This window comes from Alexandromys fortis, unplaced genomic scaffold (genome assembly GCF_014885135.2).
Source record: "Alexandromys fortis isolate MF-2015 unplaced genomic scaffold, M_Fortis_MF-2015_v1.1 scaffold_115, whole genome shotgun sequence".
Classification (NCBI taxonomy): Eukaryota; Metazoa; Chordata; class Mammalia; order Rodentia; family Cricetidae; genus Alexandromys; species Alexandromys fortis.
The window spans coordinates 2,875,773-2,889,491 of NW_026067989.1; the positions used below are offsets into that span (position 1 = coordinate 2,875,773).

General features: G+C 42.9%; 1 protein-coding gene across 2 annotated transcripts in view; it reads left to right on the plus strand.

Moving 5' to 3' along the window:
- Rin2 (Ras and Rab interactor 2) overlaps positions 1 to 13,719 on the plus strand; it is a 171,016-nt gene that overhangs the window by 7,940 nt on the left and 149,357 nt on the right. For both annotated transcript variants that reach the window (XM_050159577.1, XM_050159579.1), the window contains exon 2: positions 6,834 to 6,980. The gene's annotated coding sequence lies outside the window, so the exon portion shown is untranslated. The remainder of the gene's footprint in view (positions 1 to 6,833; positions 6,981 to 13,719) is intronic.

Genomic DNA, 13,719 nt, shown 5'->3' on the forward strand with positions numbered 1-13,719 from the left:
TTGCCTTTCCATGACAATCCTGTTTTCCACAGTACTTGTGTTCTATTGCACCCTCTCTTAGCCAGCCTGTTCTGTCTACAAGACAGTGCCTTTCCCCACCACATCCCAGCCAAAGCATTGCAGTCCCAGAAGATGGTTCATGGCTAAAACAGGACTCCATTTGTGTTCTCGTACTGTCTGACCTAGACTCTGAGCAGGTTCAACATGTGAGGGTTAAACTGAGTAAAGAAATGAAGTTCTTGTTCCGTTTCTTTACTTGTAAAGATGGAATTAGGAATGATTAGAAAATCCCTAAGAACCACATGTAGCCACACATGCCTTTAATGCCAGCACTTGGGAGGCAGTGGTAGACCAATCTCTGTGAGTTCAAGGCCAGCCTTGTTTACATAGTAAGTTCCAGGACAGTCAGAGCTACACAGTGAGACCCTGCTTTAAAAATAAATTAATTAATAGAAAAAAGAAAAAAATATCAATGATCTATAATCATTTGTAGAAGTATTGATTATTCTTGAATATGTTGACACATAAACACAGTTCTCTCAACAGAGAAAACAGATAGCTTTTTCATGAGCCAATATGAGTGACCATGTCCCAGGAACACAGATTTAAGTTAGCCCAAATGTCAACTTCCAGCATGGGAAGAGTTTCATGAAGTTTTTGTAGTAACAGAACAAAAAAATCATAAATCAAGATACATTAAAAATATATTGGTAGAGGTGCTGGAGAGATGGCTAAGAGATTAAGAACACTTACTGCTCTTGCAGAGAATTTGGGTTTGATTCCCAGCACCCACATGGCAGCTCACAACCATCTGTAAGCCCAATACTAGAGGATCTGACACCCTCTTCTGTCCCCCTTGCACACTGCCTACTCATGGTACACAGACATACATGCAAGCAAAAGCTCCACCATATAAAATAAAAAATGAAAATACATAAATGAAAACAAAGTTGATGGAACTAGATGTGATGCTGGACATCTTTAATCCACCACTCACAGGACAGAGGCAGGCAGCTCTCGGTGAGTTCTAGACCAACCTGTTCTAGATAGTGAGCTCCAGGACAGTCAGAGATACACATGCCCATTCTTTAGGAACTGGTGTGAACTGATGGGTTATAACAACAGAAAAGAGGGAAAACCTCAATTTATAGACCTCAGATGTTAGCTGGTGATATTTGTAGCCTTCAAGTTTGTAGATCCTAGGGATCTGCTTGTACATTTTTTATTTATTTATTTATTTATTTGGTTTTTCGAGACAGGGTTTCTCTGTGGTTTTGGAGCCTGTCCTGGAACTAGCTCTTGTAGACCAGGCTGGTCTCGAACTCCCAGAGATCCGCCTGCCTCTGCCTCCCGAGTGCTGGGATTAAAGGCATGCTTGTACATTTTAAAAAGATTTTACCTGATAAGTCACAAGAATGTTAGGTCAAACGCAGAAGAAAACAGTAAATGACTCTTTGGGCCACCAGTACAGCTAGGTTTCTTTATTCTGTTACATTGTATCCATTTCTGACAATACATAAGGGATAAAGAGTCTTCTGAAGGTGGCAGAAATGTTCATTTTCAGAATTATCCTGAACTGTTCTCTTTGTTCCTGCTGTAATGTTGAAAAGGAAATATGCATTTCCTGTCATTCTTTCTTGTCTGCTTTCGTCTAGAGATATGGCCAGGGATGCTGACAAGGTCAAGTTGGAGCTAGAGAGGAAGCACCCAGGAAAGGCCTTTGGAGGAGGAGCATACAAGAATGTTCTCTGTAACATGCACACACGGTGTGACTTGCTTTTTATGTCCCCTCTGTAGACGGCTAACCCAGTCCAAGTTTTAAAAGGTGTAGAGAGGGCGGCTAAAGAGATGGCTCAGAGGAATAGAGCACTGGCTGCTCTTCCAGAGGTCCTGAGTTCAATTCCCAGCAACCACATGGTGGCTCACAACCATCTGTAATAAGATCTGGTGTCCTCTTCTGTACTGCAGGATACATGAAGGAAGAAGCCTATATACATAATAAATAAAAATCTTGAAAAAAAAAAAAAGGTGTAGAGAAGGCCAGCAAAATGGCTCAATGGGTAAAGTCACTTACTGCAAAGCCCGAGGGCCTAAGACTGGTCCCATGGACCCACTTGGCAGGAGAGTTGTCCTCAGACCTCCACATGCTTGCCTCTGCTTTTGTGTGCGCACACAAACAACAAACATTTAAAAAAATAAAAATTTAAGAGTACAGAGCAATCCAACCACAGTGGCTCCCATCTATCACAAGTCTGATGTTATTTTGAGCTTCATGGGAACCAGGCCAATCAAGGCGTGATTGTGAGAACCTGCCTCAAAAAAAAAAAAAAAAGACAGGGAGAGCGTTCAATAATGGGGCATGTTTTAGCATATTTTACATTGATCAGATATTGGCTAAAGCCTGAGATTGTAACTCCCTGAAATCTAAACAAGAGTGGACTCCATCATGGATGTCAGGGGAATCAGTGGGTAAGACAAACTTTACAGTAGCAATAATGCATCCTGCGGAAATACACGCTGAGGAGAATACGCAGACTGAGATCTGAGAACACAGGGCAACGAAGCTTCATAGTAGAGGTGGATGTGGTTAAGGAAGGCAGCAGACATGGGAACAGTGGCAAGGGCCCCTTAGGAGACAAAGGTGGGGACCAAAGTGGCTGATTTAACCAAGAACATCTGGGCTTTGCTGCCAACCAGCTCCTGGGCTTCTGCAGGTCTCACACCCCCCAGCTATGGATCAATGGCAGAAGGCTATGAGTTCCTCCGCTACAGGGTTGGTGTGAGAGAAAAGGGTTCGTCTCTTAATAAAGGATACCTAGGATGGCAGCAGGAGGAGGCAGCAAAGGGCATAGTGTCACAGCCAAATAGCACTCCCACTGTATGTGTGCCATACAAATAGAATGTATGTGTTTGGAATAATCATTGTGTGTGTTGGGGGGGTATGGTGTGTGAGTAGTCAGGAAATAGCAGTATATAAGTGTGTTTGAGTTAAGTACACACCTGTTAAAAATGTAGCAAGTACCTTGGTCCAGCCAAGGGGGACTGAGGTCCAGAAAGCTTTAAGGATACTTACAGAGCAGTAGTGACACTGTTCAATAGAAATACAGAATAAAGAACATATACAAATTTACTTTTTTTGTAGTTGTGTGTTAAAAAGTTGAATAGTTACTTAATTTTGATAAGATATTTAATACAGAATTTCAACTTGACCGTTATGAATACATATTGTTCAAGGGATTCAAGATTTTGTTTTATTTTTAACTAAGTCTTCAAAATATGTATATTTTCTACTCGCTATCCATTTCTGTTTGGACGTGCAAAAGTGCAAATGACCAAAAGCCACCCAAGGCTTCTGGCTGTCACATTGTACAGTCTAGCTATAAAGGAGCTTAACTCTCAAAGTAGTTACTTGATTTTTCTCGAAACATGACTTTTTCTCTTTAGTTTGTGGCCAATGGTGCCCAGAGTTAAGGTCCCTCCCCCTAAGGGTGGCATGTTTGGAGGCGGTAGAGTCACTGGGGAGTGAGGTTTACCGAGAGCTCTTTAGGTCACTGGGGTGTGTCCTGAGAGGGTAGGACACTGGTCCCCTCCTCACTCCTTTGCCTCTTCACAGTGAGGTATATGGCCACCTGATCATGACTGAAGCTCCGAAACTGTCAGTCAAGAGTTCTCTTGGGTGTTCGTTATAGTTCAGTGGTTCTCAACCTGGGGGGTCAAATAACTCTTTCACAGGGTCATCTAAGACCATCAGAAAACACCGATTTATTTTACAATTCATAACAAAATTACAACCCAAAGACCCCGCCTCTGAACTACATGGTCAATATAGGAAGTTCTAGGGGCACATTCAGACTATACCAGTAATACACCCCAAACCACAGCTGATGGTGGTACAGGGCACGTGAGATGTGATAAGAGTTGTTAGATACCTTCCCAAGAAGGTTTTTCGAAATTACTGGTCCTGTGGTTTGCACACGAAACAGTTGGCCGGTTTAATCACGCTCAGTGACAGCGAACAACACGGCCTAACCTTTTAGGTGGCTCTGTCAGAATACACGGGGAAATAAGCAACAACCTCAATTTCCAGCTGCATTGAACACCAAAACCTAGCTGGTATCTCGGCCACTTCGACTTGCTTTTCCCTTTAGGATGTTGTTGCTTGGGTTCCTGGGACTCGAACCCAAGGCCTCTCACATGCTAGGCAACTGCTGGTCCACTGAGCTACATTCCCAGCTCCTTTTACTTCCTATTTTGAGACAGGGTATTGCTAAGTTGCCCACGCTGGTTTTACATTTGTTTTGTAGCCCAGGCTAGTCTTGAACTCAAGATCTTCTTGCTTCTGCATCCTAAGTGGCTGGGATTACCAGCCTGTGCCACCAGACCTGGCTCCCATAAGAGTTTTGATTTATACATTTCTTGAGAAGTAAGTGGAGCTTTTCTGTGAGAATCCTGACTTAGAATTTCCCACGGTGCACACTACCTGGTAGACAATCAACACTTCTTTGTCTAACAAGTAGTTGCAACTAGGAAAATCCTTTCTAATTCCACAAATTTGGCTTTCTTACATTCAGAAATTAGACTAAAAGTTAAAATAACTTAAAATTCTGAAGTCATTGATAGTTATTAGACAATGTCAAGTGTGTTGAGGAGCCCATGTAAGTCGGGAAGAAGGTTTTGTTCCTTTTGGGAACACAACTTTGTTCATGTCCGGTAACAAATTACAACAGCTGCCCTTCGCTGAGAAGATGCTGGGACATTACCAGAAAGGCCAGGACACTTTCCCAAGTTGTTCCAGCTGCTTCCCTCTGCCTCTTGGAGCCACAGGCAGCCTGGTTCTCATTTCAGTGAGACTCTGCTTCTCCTCTATTTTAAGTGACTGGTGCTTTGTGTTTCTGTAGGGAACTTTGCAGAGTGTCCTACCTCTTCAGTGTGAGTTCAGTCTGGTGCTTCTACTTTAAATGCTTTAATTCTGGCTACTTAAGCTATGGTGTTTTTGGAAGCTGTCTAGTAACATTTCACCTGATGGGTAATCCTCCCCACCCCTGCCATGGATCCCCCAAAGACTGTTGGAAACACTTCTGCGTGATCCTACAGTGGCCACGTAAATTGGGTCATGTTGAGCAGCCTTTCATTCTCTGTTGTGCCCTTGTGGAAAGAACACTGGAAGCCTAAAACCACAGAGCATGCAACGTGAGGGCTCCATGCTAGACCGTACTGAACTATTAGGTACCCCGTGACAGCCTCCTCCTCTAAGAGGCATGTGACCCTTCTGTCACCTCCTCTAGAGTGCCATTCTGTTAAATCCAAATGACAAATGTGTGCCAGAATCCTAAAACTGGGTCAAAAAGTCCTGATGCAAAGACCTGTCTGTCTCATGCTCTGTCTGTGGTCCTCAGACAATGGGTGCCATGGGACCAGGGCCCTGAACCAGGTGGCATCACTGGGGAATGTGAGCTCCAGTGTGAGGATCTACAGCAGAGCCTTTTAAGGATTTCTCATATGGAGAAGCTGTGTGAAAACACAGACGTGAAATACAATTGGAGGAAAAACGCTTAAGCCCAGGCAGGATGGGAAGTACATGGTGAGTTCAACCTCGCTTGTTTCGCAAAAGGATTCGGTGTAGAGTAAGGATGTTCTTCAAATGGGCAGCTATGCTACAGTGAGAGCTGAGTTTCAGGTTCACAGACCGCCCTTTAGAGTTTGTGAGGAAAGTGAAGGAGGTATGAGGGAGAGTGTGGCTGGTGGCGTTTCATCAAGGTTTCTTTTCGTCTTGTACACGTGGGCACTGGTACAGACCGTATGGAAGATACATGCACTACTGTGGGTGGAAGCCAAGTAAGTGTGGGGGCTGTTAATCACCTGGTGATGGGTTCTCAGCCTCCACTCCATGCCAGAATGGTCTGAAAGGCAGAACTGCTCTGCCGGTGCAGGGTAGTGCTGTCCCTGTGTAGGTGCTGTCCTAACGGATTCAGGGTGTGGCCCAGCTACGTTCTACCCAGGCCCAAAAGAGTTGAATCTTCTTAAGTAACTAGAGAGGGCCGTGAAGGATATTGCAGGCCAGATGTGAAGGATGGGTGGACGTGATACTTGCAGGGAGCAAAGAGGGAGTCTGAGATCAGTGTCGAGCCTGCTGGGGAAGGAGGACGCGAAGAGTATGAGAGGTGAAGGAAAAGGAATGAAATAACCTTGGGAAGTCATCCTAAGAACGTGCATGGGCATTTATTTAGAAAAGTAAAGTTTGGGTGTTTATCAGTTAATATTGTAATACATACAACATGTGAGAAAGAATCCGAATGAAAACCGTCCACCTGTGGCGACGGTGAAAGGGACTCTCAACTGTGATCTGTCTTTATGTTTTTGCTTCCCTGCAGGAATGTGACAGTTGTATTTGTGGACTAAGGCAACTTGGAAGTGGTAGGGTATTGACAGAAACAGTTGACAGTGACGTTTGTGGTTGGGTGGGAATCCACTCCGGAACCCCGGGCTGGAAGATCAAAGCCTCTTTGCAAAGAGTAAGGAAGAAAACACGTCACATAATTGATAGTGACGACAGGATGGCTGTTGATCCGTCCTTTGTTTAAGGAAGACTGTTTGGAGTCTTCAAATTCTGAGCAGCAGCTGGGAATTTGGAGGGCATTTCTGGTTCAGGAGGCCTCCTCCCCGTTTCCTGACCCAGAGGTAGGCTTGGGGTCAGCATGGGCAGGAGAACCACCCCTGATCTCCCATCTACCAATGTCCTTCCAGAGCCGGCAGGAAACAAGTCACCTGTGTGCTCACTCATGGTGCTTTTCACTGTATACAAAACCTCACCAGAGAATTCTTGTGTGTTGCAGATGGAGACCCGAGATAGAGACTTCTGAACCTCCACCAGGAGAGATCAAATGTGCGAGCCTTCAGAATTCCACAGCCGCCAGGCGTGAACTGACGTCGGCCAGGCCTGAACTGGAGTGAGAGGAGAGAGAGATGCTGGTCTGACCCGGGTATGTAGACATGAGACGATGAAACCGCTCAGCACTTGTTTTTTTTTCCAGTCCTGTCGTTGAGGTGGGGAGATATTCTGTGCCGGCTTTGGAAAGTTGCCATGGCAACTCTTTGCAGGGGGATTCCATCCATGAGGTAGCAGGAGCAGAGCCTCTCCAGAGTCAGGACATTTTAGGAATCACGCACATGGTAGGGATCATTGACCACATGCCAGGCACAGCCTTAATAGGTTAACTGGTTTAATTTTCACAAGAGCTGAATGGGGCAGGCATTGCTATTGGCACTGAGGGTCCATCTGGAGCATAAAGAAGGTAGAGTTAGTCCAGGTGTTTACCAACAGAAACTGTGTTACTTTTCCTTCTCCCTGCACCACTGGTTTTTTGTTTGTTTGTTTGTTTGTTTTGTTTTTTGTTTTTGTAGAACTGTACGTTTCTACCTTTTGGGAAATAGCATGGAAAAGTCCCAGTTGAGAGCCTGTGACAAAGACCAACAATGGTCACAATGGCATTGCCACTCTTCCAGAATCTTGCTACTCCTCCAGTTCTAAGGTCCACTTTCCTTCTGAGCAGGACTTAGTGACTGAATTGACACATACCACAGGGAAGAAGGGATACCAAACATTTTTAAAGCAAACGAGACATGGTTATTGCTTGGCTTACTTGGGACCTGTGCTCTTGAGAGGCAGCCACCATGCTGTAGGGAAAACAGGTCCCAGTTCCAATTAACAGGCCATGGACATATGAGTGAAACTCCAGAAGGCCGGAGCAGCCTTCAGTTCACCTCCACTGAAGTCTAGTAAGATGGAGACAAACTGTTCTTGATGAACCATCCTCGCCGAGCCCTGTCCTCGGGGCAGATCGTAAGCATAGCAAACACAGCCGTTTGCGGCTATTCATTTATAATGAAGAAAGCCAAGAGCACGTGAAATTTAGTGATGCTCCCAAGACCACATAGCTAGCTAGTGAGTTGCTCGTCTTGACCTAAGGTCTTGCATATTTCCAGCTTGGTCCTCCTTACTGTGGACTCTAGTTAGATGCCCCCTGTCCTGGCCTAAACATAGAGTCCTCCGTGTGCCAGGTCTTCTGTACTAGATCTGGTGACTGCTCATGTTACATGCAACATGTTGTCTGTCATGCAGAAGAACTGCTCTTAGCCCACGTTTGACCTCGTGAGAGTCAAGGGTGGGTTTGTCATAGATGCTTCCTCTCTTTTCTCCTAGCGTAGCTCTCGACCTATAGCAGAGCAGGGCAGAGCGTGCGTGAAGTCCACGGCAGACGGGATTAATGTGCATTTCCGTCGCAGTGCCGACAACAGGGGGAGAGTTCTATCTGCTGGTAACCCACGTCTTCTCCTGGCAGTGGAAACCTGTCTTTTGAGGCTGTTCAAAATAAACTGAGGCCAAGCATGGTAGTGCATGCCTGTGACCCCAGCATTTAGAAGACCAAGCAGATGGAGCATAAATTCAAGGCTAACCTCATCTGTGGCTGTAGCTAAGTGGTAGAGAGCTTGCCTAGCAAGGACAAGGCTCAGGGCTCGATCCCTAATAACACCCTTCCACCAACACAAAACAAACGAAAAAGTAAACAGCAGCAATAAAAAATTATTTTTAATTTTACATTGTGTGTGTGCGTGTGTGTTTGCATGCATGCGTGCATGTGTGTGCGTGTGTTTGCGTGCGTGCATGTGTGTTTGTGTGTGTGTGTGTGTGCGTGCGTGAGTGTGTGTGTGTGTGGTGGAGAAATACCTCATGGGAGTCAGTTCTCTTTTTCCACCGTGTGAGTTCCAGGAATTCAGGTTCTCAAGTGTGGTGGCAAGTGCTTTTTCCTGGCTCCACGATAATATTTTAGACACCAGGCAACTGAAACATAGAGTTCCAGAGAAGTGGTGTGGGGGCTCCACTGACGGAGGCAAGGAAGAGTCCCCAGAGTAGGGGGTGTTTTTATAGTCACAGACATAAAGCAAAGAAAATATTGGGTATGATTATAAGATGGTCATATTTAGTTTCTCCCACTAGAAATACAAGAAACAACTTGGCATTCCACTTAAGTCCGCAAATCAAACAAAGCTGAGGTCACTTCTAAGGACCAGCTGGTTTTGTCTGCTCAGAGTATGTCAGTTCCCGCATCCGTTTTAGTTAACTTTAATGGCGCTGAAGCTGTCTTTCTTGCTTCCTCAGGTCTATCCTCTTAGATAAAACATCTTTGTTTTGAACTTGTATAAGTAAATGTAGCTAATAAGATGTAGCTGTCAAGTAAACAATAACAGGAACCGCCACAGGGCATCCTGTGCTTCATAAGATTGTTAAGACAGTGAAAACATCGTTAATGGGGAAGAGCAAACGTCTACCCCTGGAAAAGACTCAGGGATGTGCTGTGGTTACTGTAGTAGCTACTTTTCCTATTCTTATGATCAAACACCTGATGAATTGCCTTAAGACAGGGAGGGTCTATATGGGCTCATGGTTGAGGATACAGTTCACCATGGCAACTGGGGAGCAAAGGCAGCTGGTCACATTGGGTACACAGTCAGAAAGCAAAGAGAAGTGGTTGCTGGTGCTCCCCCATTTTTTTGTTCAACCCGAGACCCCGGCCCATGCTATGGCACCACCCACATTCAGTGTGAATCTTCCGCTCAGTTGCAGGTATTCTGTCGTAGCATCGAGAGTGCAGGGTGTAGTGCAGATAGTAAGTTTGTCATTTCAGTTGGCTTTGCTCACAGGAATTGTGGTGCTGGTTTTCCACCTTGTGTGTGTGACTGTCATTACCACCATGTGGGAAGTAAGAGCAAAGAAGTACTGGCTATTACAGTGTAAATAAGTGCTGGCTAGTACATTTATTAATGTATCACATAGAAATGTATTAGCCCTATCATAGCCAGTACTTATCTCTATACTTAGGATCTGTAAGAACCCAGAAGTAATGGAGGTGGCAGCAAAATAACATGGACGTTCTTTATATTACAAAACCTGGAAACATTTGTCAAAAATGTTAAATAACTTTAACTCTTTCATTGTATTTTGTATTAGCTAGTCTATTAACTAGTTAGCATTGCTACCTAAAAACCTACCCCAAGATGAGATATGCCTCAGAAATTGGGAGGACCCAAGTTCAATTTCAAACACCCACATGACAACTAACAACCATCTGTAATTCCAGTCCTGGGGGATCTGATGCGCCCTTCTGGCCTCCATGGACACCGTACATACATGGTACGTGGACATACATGCAGACAAAATACACATAAAATTAAAAATGAAATTTAAAGAATTCCCTACTGCAAAACTCAGGAAGGGTTGAATATCCCTTCTGGAAATGTTTAAGATCAATCGTTTAGGATCAATAATGTTCCAGACTTTAAAGTTTTTTTTCTCCAACTTTTCAAATATTGGTTTTACTGGTTAGGCATCACAGTCCTCTGCTAGTTGGTTAAGGGAAGGTGGCGTCAATAGGGTGGCTGCCCTCGGTTCTGCCTGTCTCCAGCCTCTAGTCAGAGCTGTTGACATGGAAGCATGGCTCGGAGAAAAAGGAGCAGATAGGGCTCTGTGAGGCTTGGCCTTGAGCTGTGGGACCCCCTGACACCCTACTGGAAAACCAATAGCTGGACGGACCAGATTCAAGAAAGATTCAGCCCTTGACAGGGGAAGGGGCACCTAGGCCACCTTGCAAAGGGAGGTGACACAGGGCACAAGGTTGTGAAAGAGAGCACATCCTTGTGACCTAATGTGTAAATATGTAAATATTTTACTGGGGTAACTAAGAATATTCCGAAGAGGGATGCTGGAAGGGAAGCCATTTGTGTGGTTGATAACACATGACAAAAATCTAATGGGATTGAGAAGAAAGGGTGCTGAGATGCTGAGAGGGTCCTAGAACAGAAAAGCTGCACACAACCCCTCATATCCAGGGCACTGTCTGCAAAGGCGGGATTAAGATGCAGACAGCAGAGCACAGTCCGTGACAGGTTCTTCCGCTTTGGTCTTTTGTCTTCTTGTTGATGGGGGCTAGAGTAACGGCAAACAATGAGTGTTTGGTAGACAGAATGGAAGTAAAAAATAAGAAAGTAATTTCATCTGTCACTCAGCGACACCTTAATTTGACAAGGCTGGAATGTTAATTCTGCACACTTCTTGACATTGTGGCTTCAAGCTCACATTGTGGCTTCAAGCAGTTTTGTGTGTTGGAGGAGTACAGAATTGTGGGTATGGGCTAATGGCCTGTTTCCTGCATCCTTCTTTTCTAATTGAAGTTAAAAGTTAAGGAAGGCTTCAACTATCCAATGCTTGGCCTCTTAACATCCCCACTCTCTCTGTTACTGCTTTAGTCATAGCAGCCTAGTAAGGGTGAGATTACAGCCAACCTTCCCCATCTCTGGACCTGTAACTATGGTTTTGATAGAAAACATAAACAAGCTCAGATTAACCAACTAGTTAATAAAAGAAGATCTAACTACCTGTTATATCCAAGAAACTCATATACAAAGACATTTCTTAACTGAAGGTCTCAGGCGGGAAATCAGCCTACCATGCAAATGGGAACTGAAGATGGCAATGTAGTAATTTTGTATCAGATAAAGATAACTTCAAAAGAGGCCACTGCCTACTAATAAAGGCAACAGTTCATAGGGAAAATGTAACCATTGTAAATATTTATGCACTGGGTTGTGGGCCTCCCAGTTTCATAAAGCAGATGCTACAAAGCTGATACAAGAGTGAGAGACTTTAATACCCAGTTCTCATATCTACATGGGACTTCCCCACTGAAAAAAATCAGTAAAAATAAATAAACAAATAAAAATAAAGAACCTTCAAATTAAAATGATTTCATTGGCCAAATGAAGTTAACCGATATCTATAGAAAATATCCTACCAACAGAGAAGGAGGACACATTTCTCAAGGGAAAATAAAGAGTTACTAGAACTGAATGAAATGAGAATACAACCTCTCAGACCTCCAGGGTGCAGCCCAGGCTGTCCTCACCGGAAGTTTACAGCTATAAGTGCTTGCATTAAAACATCAGATCTTGATAAGTAACTTAATTGTGCACTCCAGGGTTCCCCACATAAAAAAAAAAAACCCAGAAAATAAAACCCAAGTACATTAGATGGAAAGAAATGCTAAGGATTAGAGCAGAAACTAATGAGATAGAAACTGAAAGAACAATGTTGATAATAACTTAAAGAGTTGGTTATTTCAAAAGATTAGTAAAAACCGATGAACCCATAACTAAACTAGCCAAAAGAAATGGAAGATAAGAATTACTAAAATTAGAAACGAAAAGGGAATTGTCATAACAGATTTTATGATGTCCAGAGGACCACTAGGGAATACTTAAATAACTTAAATTCCCCAAAGCCTGAAAACCTAAAAGAAATGGATACATTTATAAATACATTTTACCTACTAATTAAAGCCAACAGATATAAACAACTTAAATAGAATTATAGTAAGCAATGAGATTGAGGTAGTAATTAAAGACTCCCCATAGAGAAAAGCATATGGCCAGATGGATTCACTGCTGAGTTGGGTGAGGTATGTGATCTACACAAAACAGAAAGAAAGTGACATGACCAATGTCGCTCTGTAGAGCTAGTATTACCATGGATACCAAAGTAAGACAAAAACACACAGGCTAGTGATGAACATAGAAGAGAATTATAGTCCCTGATGAACAGAGAAGCCAAGATGCTCAACAAAATACACATAAATCAAGTGAAAAAACACATCAAGAAAATCATACATCCTGACCAAGTTGATTTTATCCCAAGAATGGATGATTGTTTCAATATATTCATATATATATATATACACACTAATAAATTTATATTAGTATATAAAAATAGACTTAAGGAAAGAAAATGCATGATCATTTTGATACATGCAGAAAAGGCACTTGAGAAAGTTTGACCTTTCTTTGTGATAAAAGTTCTGAAGAAATTGGGAATAGAAAAATCATATTATATTATTAAAGACTTCATAAACAAAGCTATAGCCAATATTATGCTAAGTGGAGAAACATTAGGAGTATTTCCTCTAAAACTGGAACAAGACAAGAGTGGCCTCTCCCCTCTTATTCAATACTGGACTGGAAGTCTTAACTAGAACAGTTAGACAAGAGAAATATATGAAAAAGATAAAATAGGAAATGAAGTCAAGCTACCTCTCTTTTGAAGATGGCATGATTCTATTCTTAAGGGACTCTAAGGACTCCATCAGAAAACTTGCAGACCTGATAAACACAGTCATGTTACAAGAGAAAAAAAAACAGCTTATATAAAATCAGTAGCATTTATACCACTAATAAACTTGTTGATGAAGAAATTAGGAAAAACAGACCACTCACAATGGCTTCCAAAAAAATCAAATAGCCAGGAATAAATTTAATAAAGGAGGTGAAAGCCCTCTATGATGAACTCTTCAGACATTGAGAAAAGATATTGCAGCAGATACTGGGTGTTAGAAAACCTTCTACACTCTTGGACTGGCAGAATTAATGCATTGAAAGAGGCTGTACTACCAAATTAATCTCTAGATTCGATACAGTCTCCATCAAAATTTCAGTGACATTCTTCATAGAATAAAAATGACATAGATTCCCCAATGCAATCCTAAGCAGAAAGAACACTGCCAGTTGTATCAAAACTATCCTGCAAACCATAGTAACAAAGACAACATGGTACTGGGACAAAAACAGACATGTAACCAGTCAAGCGTAATAGACATCCTATAATTTTTTTAAACC